The sequence below is a fragment of the Pongo pygmaeus genome, chromosome 2 (genome assembly GCF_028885625.2).
Source record: "Pongo pygmaeus isolate AG05252 chromosome 2, NHGRI_mPonPyg2-v2.0_pri, whole genome shotgun sequence".
In the NCBI taxonomy this organism is placed as follows: domain Eukaryota; kingdom Metazoa; phylum Chordata; class Mammalia; order Primates; family Hominidae; genus Pongo; species Pongo pygmaeus.
Genome location: NC_085930.1, coordinates 110,636,760 through 110,650,292, shown reverse-complemented (window position 1 = coordinate 110,650,292; position 13,533 = coordinate 110,636,760). Strand labels below are relative to the sequence as shown.

Genomic DNA, 13,533 nt, shown 5'->3' with positions numbered 1-13,533 from the left:
AAGGAACTGTGTGAAGCCAAGGGAAGGAGCTGTGTGAAGTCACAGGGTCAGTATGAAGCCACAGGAAGAGGCAGTATGAAGTCACAGAAGGGGCTGTGTGAAGCCACAGGAGGGGGCATGGGAAATCACGGGAATGGGCTGTGGGAAGTCACAGGGAGGGGCAGTGGAAAGTTACAGGAAGGGGTATGTGAAGCCACCGGAAGGGGCTGTGTGAAGTCACAGGAAGAGGCAGTATGAGGTCACAGGAAGGGGCTGTGTGAAGTCACAGGAAGAGGCAGTATGAGGTCACAGGAAGGGGCTGTGTGAAGTCACAGGAAGAGGCAGTATGAGGTCACAGGAAGGGGCTGTGTGAAGTCACAGGAAGGGGCGGTGTGAAGTCACAGGAAGGGGCGGTGTGATGCCACAGGAAGGGGCAGTGTGAAGTCACAGGAAGGGGCAGTGTAAAGCCACAGGAAGGGGCTGTGTGAAGCCACAGGATGGGGTTTGGGAAGTCACATGGAGGGGCTCTGTGAGGTCACAGAAAGGGGCTGTGTGAGGGCAGAAGTGGCAATGTGAGGTCACAGGAAGGGGCTGTGTGAAGCCATGGGAAGGGGCATAGGAAGTCACAGGAAGTGGCTGTGTGATGTCACAGGAAGAGGCAGTGTGAAGTCATAGGAAGGGGCAGTGTGAAGTCGCAGGTAGAGGCTTTGTGAAGCCACAAGAAGGGGCAGTGTGAGGTCACAGGAAGGGGCTGTGATGACAGGGAAACAGGCTGTGTGAAGCCACAGGTAGGGGCTGTGACGACAGGGAAATACTGTCAGTATTTCCCTACCCACAGGTAGGGGCAGTGTGAACATGCCAGAAGTGGCCCTGTGAAGACACAGGTAGAAGCTGTGTGAAGCCACAGGAAGGAGCAGTGTGACGTGACAGGAAGGGCGGTGTAAAGTCACAGGAAGGGGTGATGTGAAGCCCCAGGAAGGGCTTGTGAAGCCACCGGAAGGGGTTTGTGAAGCCCCAGGAAGGGGCTATGTGAAGCGTCAGGAAGGGGCTGTGTGAGGTCACAGGGAAGGGCTGTGTGAAGCCACTGGAAGGGGCTGTGAGAGTTCACAGGAAGGGGCTGTGTGAGGTCCCAGGAAGGGGCTATTTGAAACCACTGGAATGGACTTCCACTGTGGGAAGTCACAGGAAAGGGAAGTGGGAAGCCACAGCAAGTGGCTGAGTGAAGTCACAGGAACTGGCTATGCGAAGTCACAGGAAGAGTCTATGTGAAGCCACAGGAAGGGGCAGTGGGAAGTTACAGGAAGGGGCAGTGAAATGTCACAGGAAGGGGCCATAGGAAGTCACAGGAAGGGGCAGTGGGAAGTCACAGGAAGGTGCAGTGTAAAATCCCCTGAAGGGGCTGTGTGATTTCACAGGAAGGGGCTGTGTGAAGTCCCAAAAAGGGGTTGTGTGATTTCACAGGAAGGGTCTGTGTGAAGCCACTGGAAGGGGCTGTGTTAGGTCACAGGACAGGGCCATGTAAAGTCACAGGAAGGGTTGTGTGAAGCCACAGGAAGGGGCATTGTGAAGTCACAGGAAGTGGCATTGTGAGGTCTCAGGAAGGGGCAGTGTGAAATCACAGATAGAGGCAGTATGAAGTCACAGGAAGGGGCAGTGTTAGGTCACAGGAAGGGTAGTGTGAGGTCACAGGGAGGGACAATGTGAAATCACAGGAATTGGCAGTGTGAGGTCACAGGAAGGGGCAATGTGAAGTCACAGGTAGAGGCAGTGGGAAGTCACAGAAGGGGCAGTGTGAAGTCACGGGAAGGGGCAGTGTGAAGTCATAGGAAGGGGCTGTGTGAAGTCACAGGAAAGGGCTGTCTGAGTTCACAGTAAGGGGCAGTGTGGGATCACAGATAGGGGCTGTGTCAAGCTACAGGAAGGGGCCCTGTGAAACCACAGGAAGGGGCAGTAGGAAGTCACAGGAAGGGGTAGTGGGAAATCACAGGGAGGAGCAGTGTGAAGTCACAGGGAGGGGCAGTGTGAAGTCACAGGGAGGGGCAGTGTGAAGTCACAGGGAGGGGCAGTGTGAAGTCGCAGAAAGAGGCAGTGTGAAGTCACGGGATGAGGCTGTGTGAAGTCACAAGAAGGGGCAGTGTGAAGCCACAGGAAGGGGCAGTGTGAAGCCACAGGATGGGGCAAGGAGAAGTCTCAGGGAGGGACAGTGTGAAGTCACGGGAAGGGGCAGTGTGAAGTCACAGGAAGTGGCAGTGTGAAGTCACAGGAAGAGGCTGTGTGAAGTCACAGGAAGGGACCGTGTGAAGCCACAGGAAGGGCCAGGGTGAAGCCACAGGAAGATTCGGTGGGAATTCACGGGAAGAGGTAGTGTTAAGCCACAGGAAGATTCAGTGTGATGTCACAGGAAGGGCTGTGTGAAGTCACTGGAAGTGGCCGTATGAAGTCACAGGAAGGGCTGCTTGAGGTCACGGAAGTGGCTGTATTTAGTCATATGGAAGGGCCATGTGAAGTTACAGGAAGTTGTTGAACGAGACAGCAAAAATCGCAGCAAAATCCCAGGTTTCTTCCCCATGCTTAGCACCCTCCTATACTCACATCTTTGTCCCAAGATTGTGGATTCTTCCCTCTCCCTTGTGTGTGAAGTGAAAAGTACATGGGCTATTGGAAAAATTTAAAACTTGCCTGCCAGTAATATGAATTTCTACCATTGTAATGTTATCATATTAGCACACATGTTGTAGGATTTTCAGAGTTCCTGGCACATGGTATGTGCTCAATAAGTGGTCATTTTTATTGGGATCTGCTATAGTCACCTCACAAGTCAGATGTTTTCAACTTCCTGGCTGATAGTCTGGATCATTCTTGACATGGAACTGGGACACCATCTGGTTCTGGAATGAGCAGGAGGCATAGAACCTGCCTGGTTTAGATATCAAGCCCTAGACTAATTTAAGGATAACAGATTATTAGTAAGCTGCTTCTGATGCTACCTTTCAAATATGCCCAGATTGGAGTATATCAAATGGTGGAATTTTTCTCATTGATAGTCTTCTATTTCTCAAATAAAGAATAAAGGAGGACAAGAGACATAGCAAAGCTGTTTTCATTTTGAATGAAAAACACTTAGCCTAAAAATATTTTTATTTTTCCTCAATTTTCCTTATAGAAAAAGGTTGCAACCTGCCTTTGACCTCATTCAAGCCTCACTTGTGGATGAACTGGTCAGTCCTGAACAGATAAGCCCCCTTTGAGAGAAGGCCCACACCTAAGACCCAGTGCAGTCTTTCGGAATTAGGGCTGAAGTAGGGGCTTTACGTGGCGGCTTCTTCCTAGGGTGGCACAGCAACTAGGTCAGCTAGCTCTGAAGCCAGACTGCCTGGGTTCGTGCCCTGGTGCTGCCCTTGTCAGCAGTGTGAGCCTTGAGCCTTTCTGATTCTTTATGCATTGTTTTCTTCACCTGTAAAATAAGGATGATAACAGTAGTACATATCTCATAAGACGGGCATGAGGATTAAATTATAATAAGTAAGGTTTTCAAGCAGTCTCAGACATGTAGCGAATGCTGAATCAATGTCAGTTATCATTCCTTTGGTTTTCTTTCTTTTTCCTGGAATTGGCTGAGCCAGAAATTACAGGGGCAAAAGTCCAATCTTGTCTTGAAGTTGCTGATGTGTAAAGAAAAATCAAAGCCCTCTGATGGAGCTGAGCAAGGGAGCCTGGCCTGGTGGTAGCTTTGGAGACAGGCTGCCTGTTATTCTGCCCACAGTGGAGCAAACAGCCCAGCCTCTCAGGACCCAGCATATCTGACTGGAAAGGGAGGTTGTGCCTGTTGCCTTTGCCCTAGAGGCCGGTTCAGCTCTGCCTGCCTGGGGTCTGACTTTGGGAAATCAAGGAAAGCAGGGTTGCCTGCTGAGTTCATCCTAGGACTGGGACATGTGGTTTTAATCCAGCCCTCTGAAAGTCTGCTCATATATTCCCTTTCACCCCAGCCATAGTTTTGTTATGACAAACTGCACTTTAAGAAATGGAACAGAAACTCCAAATTCCCAAATCTTTGCCAGTTTAACTCAGAGCCTAAGTAGTGATGAATCAGGCAGGATGGCTGTTTAGAAGGGGGCAAAGGTCGGGGAACAGAAACTAAGGGGTTGTCACACCTTTAGTGATGACTCCAGAGTTAGACCCAAATTCCGTTTTTAACATACACACGCACACACACACACACACACACACACACACCCCATCACATGGCTTCCCTCTACCCCTTCTCCTACCCAGAAAACCCTTAAAAAACACTTTACAAGTGCTTTGTGATTTTGTCTGTTTGGGTGGGGAGAAGAGCATGTGATCTGTCTTCTCTCCATCTTCCCTGCCCAGCATGTTATCCCATTGTCCATGGCAGTTTGGTGGAGGACCAGATTTTTGTCATCCTTTTTTGATGTCTGGTAGTTGAGGAAAGATGACTTAGCCTCTGTCTTTGCCAGCTGGTCCCTGTGCAGCCAGCCAACTGCAGTCATATTTGTAAGCAGTGGAGGTGTCAGGGTGTAGAGTGGTGCAGGGCATAGAGGAAGTTTGGGGAGTGGAGATCTAGTGCCAAACTGTCAGGCAAGATCCTGACTGGATTTCCCCAAAGAAAACCATTCCTTTCCCTACAGAAATGAGGAAAATCTCCTGCTGTCTATTACAGTACAAACTGTAAACTCTAAGTATGGTCCTTTCCTCCAAGCGTCCCTGTTTCTCAAGCTGTCTCTGTGCAAAGTCCATTTGTATTCAACGTTTTCAGAAAAGTCCTTCTTAAAAGACCTCCATTTGACAGAAGGCTCCCTCCATACCATCTTACTGAGGAAACTGGTTCAAGAGATATATCTGTGACTGGGTTGCACCATCATCCTCATCACAGCCTAAGCCCCATTTGTAGAGACAGCACTACACTCTTATTAACTGAGGGAGGGGTGCTAGGCTTCATTGCCAACCTGCCTGCCTGTTATCTGACCGAGGGCACACATTGAGCCCAAGAGATGCCACCAAAAGGTGTGTATTAGTTGGGTTTTGCTGCAATAATGTTGCATAACAAATAGCCCCAGTCTCAATAGCTAACCAAAACATATGCCTATATTTTGGTAACAGGAGTTGGGTAGGCTGGGCCTGGTGAGCATGGCTGGGTTGGCTCCAGGCTGGAGGTTGAGTTCAGGTTTATCCCAGATGCTTCACCTGGGGCAAGCTCTTCTCACGGTGAGGACAGATTTGCAAGGAGGCAAGCCAAACCACACAAACACATTTAAAGCCTCCAGTGCAACCATGGTAAGGTGGGGAACCCAGAATTGTAAACAAATAATGCTAGTAAGGACACTGCCCTTGATGGTTAGAACTTCATGGCTGAGAGCTGCACTTCCCGGTTGAGAGCTGCACTTCCTGGTTGAGAGCTGTTTCTACCCTCGTGGAGGCAATGGCAGGGAGTTTGGTGGTGGTTCCTGTCCCTTGCCCCACACAGTTCCCCAGCTTCTCAGTGGGCTGGGCTCCTTCAGGCAGAACTCTCCTGGCTTCCCTTCCCACAATTGCTAGGCAGCCCCAACCCTGTTCTTGTCAGAATCTGTCTTCTCCTTTAACTACCTGACATACTTCCCCTCTGGCTCCCACCCTTTCCCTCCTCACCTTTCCACGTGATTTTAAAAGGCCAAGAAATTCTTTCCTATTTTATCCTGGTTATCTTGGGAGGCAGCTTCAGCAGACAGTGAGAACTTTCTCACTGCCCAAGTGGCTTCCTCCTGGCTGACACTTGTGGTTTTACAATGAAAGAGCTTCTCTTTCTGTCTCTACCTTCCGTTATGCTCCCAAATATCCCCATTTTTACTTTGACTTTACAATGAGCCAAAACCCAGGAAGAGGAGTATTTTCAGACCCCTGAAAGGTAGACTGTATCCAGAAGTGGGGACAGAAAATCCTGGATCCCATCACTCATGTAAATATACCCAACCATGTAGTGGGCCTTTTACATACTTTGACTCATTTATTTATTGTGCCAACTCCTGGAGGGAGAAGATATCTCATTCTCCCCATTTTATAGCTGAGGAAACAGGGCAGAGAGGTTGTGTGACCTGCCTATTGTAACACAGCTCAGAAGGGCAAAAGCAGAACTCAGAGGTGTCTTCCACAAAACCTGTGTGTCTATTTCTCTGGCTACCCCCCTGTTTTCACTGCTCCTCCTCTGCAACTGTGGGTGGATGGGACTGTTAAGCCCATGGGCATCTTCTCTGAGGAATTAAGGAGGGGTATTTGTGAAGGGGTGGGAGGTAGGTGCTTGACAAGGAAGGAGAAAGAGAGTAGCTGTAGAACCACACAGTGAAGGTAACTCCATTTCTCTTTCCCTCCTGCCATGATCATTGCAGGGCAGAAAAGACAGGGTGTGTAATTTGGATGGTTAGAATTGAGGGGAGGAGGTGGGGCTGCCCCCCGGCATGTCTGCAATGGCAGGGTCAGTTTGGGTCTCACCGGCAAACTTTGTAGTAGATTCTGCATCATCCCCCTTATGTTTTCTCTAATGTACTGTATTATTCAGCTGAATATTTCTCTTCAGATGATGTTTTTTTCAGTCTGATCAAAGCTGCTTTTCTTTTCCCAAAGCTTTACTTGGGTGGCCCTCTCTGGGACATCTGCTCATGGCCATTTTGAACTTTTCTCTCTGCACAACTGCACAACTGCCAACTTTCCCCAGGTTTTCTGAAGCCAAGTGAGGCTGAAAGAAGGATCAAAACAGCCTGTCTTCTTGAAACATTTTTAAAAGATGATTTATTTTTCCTTGGTGGTATCCAATACTTTGAGAATACAGATTAGGAATTCAATACATTTTTCACTGTAGAAGAAAAAAAAAAAAAACCAAGCCAACTTGTCCATGGCCATTTCCCCTTTTAGTGTTAGTTTAAAATGTTGGTATTCTTGCCAGCTATATGGCCCTGGGCAAACACTGGCACTCTGTACCTTTCTGTTTTCTCAGCTGTAAAATAGGAATTATATAATTCTCATTTCTCTAGGTTGTTGTGAGGATTAAAGGAGATAGTAACTTACATATGGTGAAAGGGTAAGGGCAATGAGAAGGAGTGGGCCCAACAACTTCCTCTCTTGGCATCTCCTCTATAGAAATTTTTAGATTCTTTCCAAGAGCTGCATGTATTGGATATTCAGTGCAATATTGTTGTTATAATAAAAAGGATGAAGGATGAGTAAAGAAATCATGGCACATTTCCATTGTGAAATATTATGCAGCAGTTAAAAAGAGTAAAGTACCTCTATATGGATAAATATGGAAAAAGCTTCAGGGCCTCTGATGTCAATCAAAGCAAGTTGTGGCATAGTCATTTCCTTTATGCTGAAAATAATTACCACGTGTAGTAGGCTGAAAAATTATCCCCAAATGCTGTGCGTGTTATCTCATTTAGAAAAAGGATCTTTGCAGATCTGATTTAGGATCTTGAGATGGGGAACTTATTCTAGATTACCCAGGTGGACCCTAAATGCCATCACAAATATGCATATAAGTAAGAGGCAGAGGGAGATTTGACACAAACAAAAGAGGAGACTGTGGAGGTGGAGACTGGAGTGATGTGACTACAAGACAAGGAATGCCGACAGCCACCAAAAGCTGGAAGAGGCAAGGAACAGATTCTCCCCTAGAGCCTTTGGAGGTAGCACGGCCCTGCTGACACCTTGATTTTGACCCGGTGAAACTGATGTGGAACTTCTGGCCTCCAGAACTGTGAATGAGTACATTTATGTTGTTTTAAGCCAGCAAGTCAGTGGTGGTCTGTTATGGCAGCTACAGGAAACTAATACACTGTGACATATGCATATGTTACAATGCAAAGAAAAGCAACAGCCTGAGAAGACGCACACCCTAATTGCTAACTGTGGCTTCCTCTGGGGAGGGGAAGGAGATGTTCGATTTTGCCCTGATTTATTTGGTATATGGGTTTTTAACAGTGCATATCTATGCATGTAGTACCTGTGTGTTTTTAAAAATAGCAATATAGACCAAATTAAAAGCATATTTAACTGGGACAGAAATTTAGGATCTCACTTCAGAAAAATCATCAGATAAAGGTATCTTAGGGGGTGACAAGGCATCATTTGTTTTATAGAAAAGAGGCTCAGACCTACTTAGCACCATTAGTTGCAACCATATTGAATGCCTCTCAGGAGGGAGGTTGGCTTATTTACCCACTGACTTTTGTCCCTTATTGCTAGAGGGCTGTCACCAGAGGTGTTAATCTCCCCTGAGCTTCCTGGCACAGCGGGCAAAAAAGCAGGAGTGATCAGGTCCTTGAGGTGGGGACTGGCAGTGCACAGGAGGATTGTCTGCTGTGGGGGCAGCTGGAGTCAATCGGGGCACATGGGGACATAACGTGGGTGTGTTCACTATATTCTCTTATTTTCTGTTTTTTTATGCTCTGGTGTCTGGTGCCTTGTGGACTTAGGGAAGGACTGCCTCTCCCAGGGTTAGCTAATTCTTAAGAAGATAGAGTAATCAACTGGCCTGTGAGCATATCTTTCATGTGCAAACCAACCAATTATGAGTCTATATCACCCGTCTTCTTTTATCAGGTTTCTTTCTGTCCTCTGCTGTATCACCTATAGCCCAGAGCCTGCTGAAATTATTCAATTTCAGTTTGCTTAACTTTCTTTGCTCATTCCGTACTGTGAAAACCACAGTAAAGGCTTCAGCTGCGTTTGCTCTTGCAATTTGCCTGCCCATCTCAGCTCCTGTGGCCCTGTGTGGCCCTGTGTGGCATGCCGTACCTCCTGTTTCTAGGGGACTGTGAATATAACAAAAACTTATTTCATGGCAATTATTTTTGTGTCTCTTGTGTCTTACCAAACACTGCAGGTGCAGTGTTTGCTTGAAACAAATTCTGGGTACATTTTAAAATAATGGGGCACAAAAAGCATCTGCTGTGTTGGGTAGTGGGTGGGGGTGGCTGGCTTTCCAAACAGAAAAGAGCCTTGGAGATTGGAGGAGCCCTCTTCACCAGCAGACGTGCAGTGCCACAGGCCAGGGAACAGTGTTTCCACCTCCCTGATAACTCCTCTTATCTGACAGCTCATTTTGCAGAGAGCTTCTCACGTGCCAGGCACTGTGGTAGTCCAGAGATGCAATTGTCAGCCCATGTCCTGCTTGCGTGGAACAACCCATCCATTGAGAGACAGATATTAAATGATCAAATCCAGTACAGAGTGAAAAGGGGTGTGCTTGGTGAGGAACAGTGTGTTATGGGAGCACATGGCAAGGACATCCAATTCATTGAGGAGTCTCAGGGGAAGGCTTCCTGGGGGAGGTGGTGTCTAAGCTGAGACCTGAGCAATGGAAACAGGAGGAGGGGTCTATTCCAGGCAGAAGGATCAACACGTATAAAGGTCTGGAGACAGAGTGGGTCTGGCACTGTCCAGAATTGAAAGAAGTTTAGCATGGCTAGAGCACTTCTGGCATTTAGGTGTTCTCTAAGGAGACTTTGAAGGTATGATCCAGTTTGTGGCAAGTGGCCTGCAGAGGAGCAGGAGTAGGAGCAAAGGGGGCTGTTGCACGTGTCCTGGTAAAGAAGAGGGTGCCTGGGCTCAGTCACAGAGGGTCTAATGAGAAATGGACTGGTTCAAGAGCTGTTTAGGAGGAAAAATTTGCAAGACTTAGATGTATGGGGCAGAGGAAAGGTGGAATGAAGGTCAGGCCCAGATTTCTGGCTTGGGTATCTGGGTGGACAGTGCTACCTTTTAGCCAGATTGGAAACAGGAGGATGGGAATCCATAAGAGAGGGGATGAGATGGTGAATAAATTATGAAGTGGAGAACTGCTAGGTGACCCTGTGGTCCCTCCCTCTCTCCTTGACTCTTAGAAGTCTAACTGGGATGGGTGGATCACCTCACTTCCTGGTCCGTGTCACTCCAAAGGGCGTCAAGGGGGGTCTTTCCAGAAGAATGCGGTGAAGTGATCAGCCTCAATTCACACAAAGTGCACTCAATTCACACAAAGCTGGTGAATAGATCTTGTGGAAATGTGCAGCAGGAACAAAATTCTTGGAATTCTCAGGGCTGTTTGGGTGCTGTGGCTCCTGAGCACGGAAGTTGGAAAAAGGTCATTGCTCTGAGGGCCGATTAGTCACTGCATTCGGTAAGGGCACACTCCTTTCTTCTTAAAAAAGTGCCATTGAGAACTGCTGGTGTAAACACGGCAGCATAAACTCTGCATCCTCACCTTACGCTGGAAACTAGCAGAAAGCAACAAAGAAGATGGAAGACAAAATGCAAATTCCTTTTTCAGATAAATTAGGAGGCAGCCACCAAAATACTTGGGAACAGTGTAAGAAGCAGCCAGTTTCATGCAGGTGCAGTGTTGGAGGAAGTGAGAAAGAGTGGAAGAGAGAGCCCAAGTTGGCAGATCTCAGAAAGCACCAATGAAATATACCTGAAGGTAAGTGACACACCTGAGGAGCAGAATCACTATCCCCTCCTTGTCTGCAAAAGAGGGTGTGGAAATGGGATGGGGGCAAGTTTAGTGGCTCAGAGGATCCAGCTGGACTATTGAGATTAGAAAAGCAGAGGACACTGTGATACATAAAGAGCCATGCCAACGAGCCATATTTGCAGGATGCAGCCTGGTCATGGGGTAGATGAGAAGAAGAAAGCATCTGCATTATGAAAACCGGTTGATTTCAAATTCCACCGGGGTTCTACAGGAACCTCTTTCAATTGACTGGTCCAACTCATACAATAAAAACAGTCCAGCATCTATACAGAGACACTGTGAGAAAAAAGGAGACAAAGAACAGCAATGTTTCTTAACAGATGAGGGCTGGCCACCTGAAAATATTACCTGGAAACAGTCGAATTTTGAGCAATCTTATCACAATGAATTTTTAAAACTTAAAATACCCTCTGTGAATAAATACCACAAAGCAGAAATGCAAGAACTCAAGAAAAAATGGTAAGATGGAAAGATGTGAAATATGAGCTGGAAAGAAGTAGGGAAAAGTGGAAAATAACAGAAAGGGCGAACAAATATTAGGTAAAACACAATAAGTCAAATAGAGTATAAAAACAAGAACAGTGAACAAAATGAAATGAAAATAGTTAGAAAGGATTAAAGAGAAGGTAAGAAACATATAAGGAAGATAAAGGAGAGCCACCATGTATGTAATTGAAGCACCTACAGAAAAAAGTAAAAATAAAGTCATGGAATGGAAGAAATATTTAATATTTAGCTCAAGAAAATTCTGATGAAATAAAAAGACTTGTGTTTACCTTTTCTAATAGGGCATATTGCATGCCAAGAAAAGCTGACCTGAAACAGTCAACACTGATAGATCTTAGGAATGTTACTGAATGTTAAAGAAAAAGAAAGAATTCTTAGGGCAGCCAGGCAGGGTAAAAAATCAGTTTAATCTTAGATTTCCCTTAACCTTACAAACAGTGGAGCAGAACCCATAAGCTATTTTCAAAGAAAGAAACTGTGAGCCAAGTATTTTCTATCTAGGCAACTTTACTTCATATAGGAATGCTGTAGAAAACAGTTTGAACATGCAAGAAATCAGAGAATATTGTTCCCGTGTGAACTTCAGTCAACCAAGAAATAATGGGAAACTGGGGCCAAAGGGGCAAGAGTGTGCATAGAATATATTTAACTGAATAACTAAGACCTGAACAAATGTGGGTATTAGAGTGATGGAATCAAATGTATATGCTTCCTATTGTACCAATGCAGAAATGACACAAATATAAACAATTGGAAGGGGGATGAAGGCAAAAGGTGGGAGAAAGAATTAATATGCTGTTTATTTCATTACTAATAGCAGGGAACTGAAGAATATCATTTAAAGCTGAGAAATATATAGAAATGTAAACATATTTAATTGTACAAAGATAAACATTTAAAAAGATAATACTAGTTATGGAAATTGAATGGTAGAGGAAAGGGAGGGGAAGGAGGAGGAAGAGGAATTAATTTTAATATTGTTCTTCTTAGGGGATTAAGAGCTACAGTCTAAAGAACCAGACAACTAAGGGCATACAATAATAAAGGTAATAATTAGGACCCAAATCAAAATTTCCTAAATATTATAAGAAATATACACCAAAAGACAAAGTAAAAGTAAGTGAAAAGAAAACATAGTATAAGACTTCAAATATTATAAATATTGATGAAAAGATCAAACTATAAAACATTTGAAGAGATTCTGAGCCAAATATGAGTGACCAATGGCCTGTAACACAGCCCTCAGGAGATCCTGAGAACAGGTGATCAGACTACAACTTGGTTTTATACATTTTAAGGAGACATAAGACATCAATCAATACATTTAAGATGTACATTGCTTTGATCCAGAAAGGAAGGACAACTGGAAGCAGGGGTTCCTGGGTCATAGGTAGATTCAAAGATTCTCTGATTGGTAATTGATTGAAAGAGTTAAGTTATTGTCTAAAGACTTAGAATCAATAGAAAGGAATGTCTGGGTTAAGATAAGGGCTTGTGGAGACCAAGGCTTTATCATGCAATTGGAGCCTCTAGGTAGCTGGCTTGAGGGAATAGACTGTAAATGTTTCTTATCAGACATAAAGAGGCTGTTCTAACAGTCTTAAGGTCTGTGTTGATGTCAATGCTTGTCAGCTGGGCCTAAATTTCAAAAGGGAGGAGGGTATAATGAGGCATGTCTGGCTTCCTCTTCCCATCATGGCCTGAACCAGTTTTTCAGGTTAACTTTGGAAGGCCCTTGGGCAAAAGGAGGGGTCCATTCAGATGGTCAGGGGGCTTAGAGTTTTATTTTGAGTTTACAATACAGAAAATATACCATAAAATATTACAATAGAACTAAGACTAAACATGTATGGCATATCAAGTAATGTAAATTAGCTAAACCCACCTAATGAAAGAACACAGAGCTCTCTTGGTGGAAGTGTATGTGTGTGTGGGTGGGGGTGGCAAGTGCAGAGCACACAGAGTCATCTCCTAACCCCCCACCCCATGGTAGAACATGAAGGAATCCCCAGAGCAAGTTTAAGAACCATTGTTCTGTCCCATCTCTGGTAAGCAGGCGAGAGATTCCAGATGCAATCCAGGTTTGGTTAGCACAGGTTGTCTAGAGGACCACACAACTTACAAGGAAAATATTCTCTAGGCTTTGTCTCCCTGCCCTGTGGCCCTGGAGGCCCTGGCTGAAGTGAGGGGGACATCAGAAGCATGACCTCACCTGATTTCCCCACTGTTTATTTAGCTTGCTGGTCCCCACCCCACCCCTTCTTAAGCAGGGTGTCCAAGCAGGGCTTTGTGGCCCTGGGACATATAGGCTCACCTGCTGGCTTCACAGAAGCATGAATGCATGGGGTGTCAGGTGAGGGGGGAAGATATTTTAGCACTTGGGTGCCAGAGGCCAGAGGGAATTTTCTCTACTGTCTCCTCCCCTCCAGGTATGGGGGAGGGAAGGAGAGCTTAAGTGGTCCCTCCGGCAGCAGCTTCAGGTGGATGGAAAGTATCCATTGGCCCTGAGTCACCTTGTATTGGCATGTCCCACTGAGTCTTGGGGG

General features: G+C 45.8%; 1 protein-coding gene across 3 annotated transcripts in view; it reads left to right on the top strand.

Annotated features, from left to right (window-relative positions):
• GASK1A (golgi associated kinase 1A) overlaps positions 1-13,533 on the top strand; it is a 73,986-nt gene that overhangs the window by 32,610 nt on the left and 27,843 nt on the right. The window contains exon 1 of one of the 3 annotated variants that reach the window (XM_054483418.2): positions 7,615-7,723. The exons of the other annotated variants lie outside the window; for them this stretch is intronic. The gene's annotated coding sequence lies outside the window, so the exon portion shown is untranslated. Of the gene's footprint in view, positions 1-7,614; positions 7,724-13,533 lie in introns of those variants that run through there. 3 annotated transcript variants of the gene reach the window in all.